This window comes from Mauremys reevesii, linkage group 14 (assembly GCF_016161935.1).
Source record: "Mauremys reevesii isolate NIE-2019 linkage group 14, ASM1616193v1, whole genome shotgun sequence".
Classification (NCBI taxonomy): Eukaryota; Metazoa; Chordata; order Testudines; family Geoemydidae; genus Mauremys; species Mauremys reevesii.
Genome location: NC_052636.1, coordinates 43,406,430 through 43,411,820, shown reverse-complemented (window position 1 = coordinate 43,411,820; position 5,391 = coordinate 43,406,430). Strand labels below are relative to the sequence as shown.

The 5,391-nt window shown below is 54.0% G+C and overlaps 1 non-coding gene across 1 annotated transcript; it reads right to left on the bottom strand.

Annotated features, from left to right (window-relative positions):
* Positions 1-2,636: 2,636 nt before the first annotated feature.
* TRNAV-AAC lies at positions 2,637-2,709 on the bottom strand. The gene has a single exon. It is a non-coding gene; the product is annotated as a tRNA-Val (tRNA).
* Positions 2,710-5,391: the final 2,682 nt, after the last annotated feature.

Genomic DNA, 5,391 nt, shown 5'->3' with positions numbered 1-5,391 from the left:
AGCCTCCCCGCCCGGAGCCCCACGGGAGGGGGAGCAGCCTCCCAGCCGGGGCTCAGGGCATTGGGGTGCCGGGCTCCCCTGCGCACGCCTGGGCCGGGACACTCACACACACACTCTGCCCCAGGGCTCCTGGTGCCCAGAGACCGATCAACCCCCGCCTGCCCCGCCCTTCCCGCCTGCAGCTCCGGCCTCTCCTCCCGCCCCGCCAGCCGCACCCAGGGGAGCCCCAGGCCCCAGGCTCTGTCCCCACCTGGAGCCCAGCGGGGCCGGGGCAGCTCCTGCTGCAGCTGAGAACAGCGGCTCGCTCCGGCCCGGGCGGCTCCAGCGCTGCCGGCAGCACGTGGCCACCAGGGAGCAGCTGCTGAGCCCGGGCTCCTGCGTCCAGGGGCGGCTCTAGACCCCAGCGCGCCAAGCAGGCGCTTGGGGCGGCCGTTTCCCGGGGGGGCGGCATTTGGCTCCGGTGGAGCTCCCGCCGGCATGCCTGCGGCAGGTCCACCGGAGCCCGGGACAAGCAGGCATGCCGGCAGGAGCTCAACCGGAGCCGCGGGAAGAGGGGACCCGCCGCGGGACCGGGGAAGGGCGGCGTAGCGCTCCGCGCTGCTTGGGGCAGCCCGATTTCTAGAGCCGCCCCTGCCTGCGTCACAATGTGCCAGAGCCCCGCCCCCAGGAGCTGCCCCCGGCCCCGCTGTGCCAGAGCCCCGCCCCCAGGAGCTACCCCCTTGGGCTGTGCCAGAGCCCCGCCCCAGGAGCTGCCCCGCCCCAGGCTGTGCCAGAGCCCCGCCCCCAGGAGCTGCCCCCCCCCGCGGGATTTGTTCTCCTGCCTCCTACTTCCCAGCACCCACCGCTCCCAGCTGCTCCCTTCCTGTGTCTGCAAACACCACCACCCCGCACCCGGGGCGGGCTGCAGCGCTCGTTGGGGCTGTCTCCAGTGGCTGAAATTGCCTCCATCTCTAATCACCTGGGGCGGGGGTAGAGGGAACGAAGGGAGGAGATGGGCCCAGGGTGTGAAAGCAGAATTAGGGGGCAGGGAAAGAAGGACTGTTTGGAAAGGTGCAAAGGAAACCCTGTCACCGCTCCTGGGTGATCCAGATGGAGTCAGAAGAAGTTGGGCAGCAGAGGCTCAGATAAATTGAGGGGAACCCCCTGGGTGTCCCAGTGTTGGCCAGGGATTGTACAGCACCTAGCGCAATATGGGGTCCCGATCTCAATCATGGTCTGTGCAGCACCTGGGAGCCCTAATGTCTGTTTCCTGATCACAGGCACTGGGGATGGAGTGAGGGAAACCTCAGCACCTGAAGGGTTAATGCAGCCCTGTGTGCAGCCCCTGCTAGGGTGACCAGACAGCAAATGTGAACAATCGGGACAGGGAGTGGGGGTAATAGGAGCCTATATAAGAAAAAGGCCCAAATATCGGGACATCTGGTCACGCTAGTCCCTGCTGCGTTCACGAGGGTTGGCTTAGAGAGTTGTAGTAATAACAGCAGCAAAGAGTCCTGTGGCACCTTATAGACTAACAGACGTATTGGAGCAGGAGCTTTCGTGGGTGAATCCCCACTTCGTCAGATGCACCAATAGTCCCATATGGGCTAGTGGTCAGGATTCCTGGTTTTCATCCATGGGGCCTGGGTTCAACTTCTGGTGTGGGAACAGTGCAGAGCTTTTGCCCAGGGTGGAGACAGGAAATGAAAGGAACAGGAAGGGATCCTGCCAGCAGGGGAGTTAGACAGTGTGGGGAGGATCCCAGAAGTGGGGTGGGGGCAGAGGTCTGAGGGAGACCAGGAAGGATCCCAGCAGTGTGGGAAGTTGAGAGCACAGGCCTGGCCTGGGGACCTGGAAGAGTGAATGTGTCCCTCTAAACCCATCAACTGCAGACTAGGCAGGACTGGAAGAATTACATATTTGTTGGTAAATGTCAATTTCTGTGTAAACGCACAACCCAATGGCAAAATATTTCCATCGATAATCATCAAAATTGGCAGATGGGCAAAGTAAGAAACATGCCGCTTGAGAACTTACCCTGTTGTAGGAGCAGCAGTGATCTGTGTGCTGCATATAACCTGTATGCCCAAAAGGTCGGTTACACTCCCCCCGCCGCCCCGCCCCATCTCCTCTCCCTCTCTGAATGCCGGTGCAGTGGCTTTCCCCCTCCCCGCCCTCCGGCAATGGTTGTGGGATGAAGGGGCTGGTTGAACAACTGGAAGATCAGAAGAGCTCCTAGATAGACAAGGTGTCTGGGGCTCTCATTAGGCAGCATTGTGAAAGCACAGCTGAGCACAGGGCCCCTTCCCCTTTTAAGGACCTGAACCTCATGGCCTGCGACTAGAGATGACTTGGCTGCATCTGGTGGGTCACACTCCACCTCAGCCAGTGTCCATGCAGGGTCCCTGCTCTGGGTGTGCGAGTGCTGCCTAATGAGAGTCCCAGACACCTTGTCTACCTGGAAGCTCTTCTGATCTTCAACCAGCCCATTCATCCCCCAAGCATTGCAGGAGAGAGCGGGAGGAGGAGGGGGAAAGCCACTTCACAGGCATTCAGAGAGGGAAAGGAAGTATAACAGACATTTTGAGCATAGAAATCACTGCTGTTCCTACAACAGCAGGGACAGGCCACTAGGAGCTGAGAAAAGGAAGCCATCCTGTTTCTGCCTGGCTTTGAACCAGGGACCTTTTGCGTGTTAGGCAAACGTGATAACCACTACACTACAGAAACTCCGTGCCCTTCCCTTCATAAGAACATAAGAATGGCCATAGTGGGTCAGACCAAAGGTCCATCCAACCCAATATCCTATCTGCCAACAATGGCCAATGCCAGGTGCCCAAGAGGGAGTGAACCTAACCGGAAATGATCAAGTGATCTCTCTCCTGCCATCCATCTGCACTCTCTGACAAACAGAGGCTAGGGACACCATTCCTTACCCATCCTGGCTAATATCTATTAATGGACTTAACCTCCATTAATTTATCTGCAAAAAGAACAAAGAGAACATGTGGCACCTTAGAGACTAACAAATGTATTTGAGCATAAGCTTTTGTGGGCTAAAACTCACTTCATCGGATGCATGCAGTTAAAAATTCAGTAGGAAGATATATATATACACAGAGAACGTGAAAAAATGGGTGTTGCCATACACACTATAACGAGAGTGAACAGTTAACGTGAGCTGTTATCAGCAGGAGAAAAAAACCTGATTTTGGGAGGGGAACAGGAGAAAGGACAAAGGAAGGAAGACACGAAGAGAAAAGAGGGATCAGACAGTGGATGGAGCAAGAGGTGAAACAAAAAGGACAAACCCTTATGTCCCCAGTGATTCTAAGAGACAAAATCACAGGTGCAGAATAAAATTCTGCCTCCTTAAGCTCGTGTTTTCCATGCCTAGAATTCAACTGTCACCAGATGGATCAGACTGAACAGGTTTCAAACCTCCAGGAGGCTCTTACCTTCTAAACAGGGATGGCTGTTTCCTAGTAAAATCACTCAAAGGGAAGGAGAAAACTCGAAAAAAGTTCCTCCTGGCGCTCACATCCGTGAACCCGAATACTCTCTCAGTCCTCAAAGAGAGACCTGGAGAAGGAGACTTGCTGAAGCAAAGCCACAGGGGTCTCTGAGGTTTCCCTGGCCCCTCGTCCCTGTCCTGCCTGGCTGATGTCAGCATCTCTCTGTGAGGTCACCACCTCCCCACCACCTTGGACCAATAGGCTGAGGTCCTGCAAAAGGCCTTTGTGATGTCACTGCCACACCCCTCCCTTGCTGGGCTAATGTCCTGCCCCTGGCCAGGCACTTTGGAGGTTTGAGCTACTCCCTGTGGATCACCCCACTCAAGGAGCGTTCGTTCTAGGCAGCAAGCCGGCTAGACAGGGAAACATCAGATGCTGCTCCCAATGCTACACTCAGTTTTTCAGAAATTAGTCGACTTTATGGCCAGAAGAGACCATTAGAGCATCTAATCTGACCCCCTGCATATCACAGGCCTCCTGTATGGCACAATAGCTACTTTGGGGGCAAATACATTCCAGAAAGGCATTTAGTCTAGATGAAATGTCATCAAGAGATGGAGAATCCACCATTTTCCTTGGTAGCTTGTTCCTGTGGTGAATCATCCTCGCTGTTGAATATTTGTGCCTTTGTTGTAATATGAATTTGTCTCTTTTCATCTTCCAGCCATTGGGTCTTGTTATACCTTTCTCTGCTTGATTCAAGAGCCCTTTAATTCCCAAATCTTTTCTCTCCCTGAAGCACTTCAACACTTCAATGAAGTCACCTTTCAATCTTCTTTTGATCAGCTAATCAGGTTGAGCTCTTTCAATAGCTGCCTAGAAGGCAGTTTTCTCCCGCCCTCAGAACCTTTGGTGGCTCTTTGCTGTTCCAGCTCCAATTTCACAACATCTTTTTCAAACGAGGACACCAAAACTGGAGGCAGTATTCCAGTATCAGTCTCACTGATGCCGTGTCACCTCCTGTGACGTTATTGACATAATCTGTATCTGTATAGATCACCGTTGCGACAACTGTTCTATATGTGTAGCCAGTATTGTAGAAAGGTTGTCGTGTAAGGGGTCTATGGAGAGGTTCTGACTGGCTGATTATAATGATGCTATCTCTAGATGTGTTTCATTTTTGTAGTTGAAGTTATGAATATTGGCTTTCTGCCGGCTCACCCGCCCCCTCGCCACTGCCCACCCACTCGCCTCCTCAGCCCCCCTCCCTCACCTGCTATTGTGTCATACAGGAGGCCTGTGCAGGGGGTCAGATTAGATGCTCTAATGGTTTCTTCTGGCCGTAAAGTCGACTAATTTCTGAAAAACTGAGTGTAGCATTGGGAGCAGCGTCTGCTGTTTTCCTGTCTAGCTGGCTTGCTGCCTAGAACGAACGCTCCTTGAGTGGGGTGATCCACAGGGAGTAGCTGAAACCTCCAAAGTGCCTGGCCTGGGGCAGGACATTAGGCCAGCAAGGGAGGGGTGTGGCAGTCACATCACAAAGGTTTTTTGCAGGACCACAAACTATTGGTGGGGAGGTGGTGACCTCACAGAGAAATGCTGACATCAGCCAGGCAGGACAGGGGCGAGGGGCCAGGGAAACCTCAGAGACCCCTGTGGCTTTGCTTCAGCAAGTCTCCTTCTCCAGGTCTCTCTTTGAGGACTGAGAGAGTATTCGGGTTCACGGACATGAGCGCCAGGAGGAACCTCTTTTGAGTTTTCTCTTTCCCTTTTAGTGATTTTACTAGAAAACAGCCGTCCCTGTTTAGAAGGTAAGAGCCTCCTGGAGGTTTGAAACCTGTTCAGTCTGATCCATCTGGTGACAGTTGAATTCTAGGCATGGAAAACACGAGCTTAAGGAGGCCGAATTTTATTCTGAATTTTATTTGATCCCCACCAGTGACCTGGGCCATCCTTT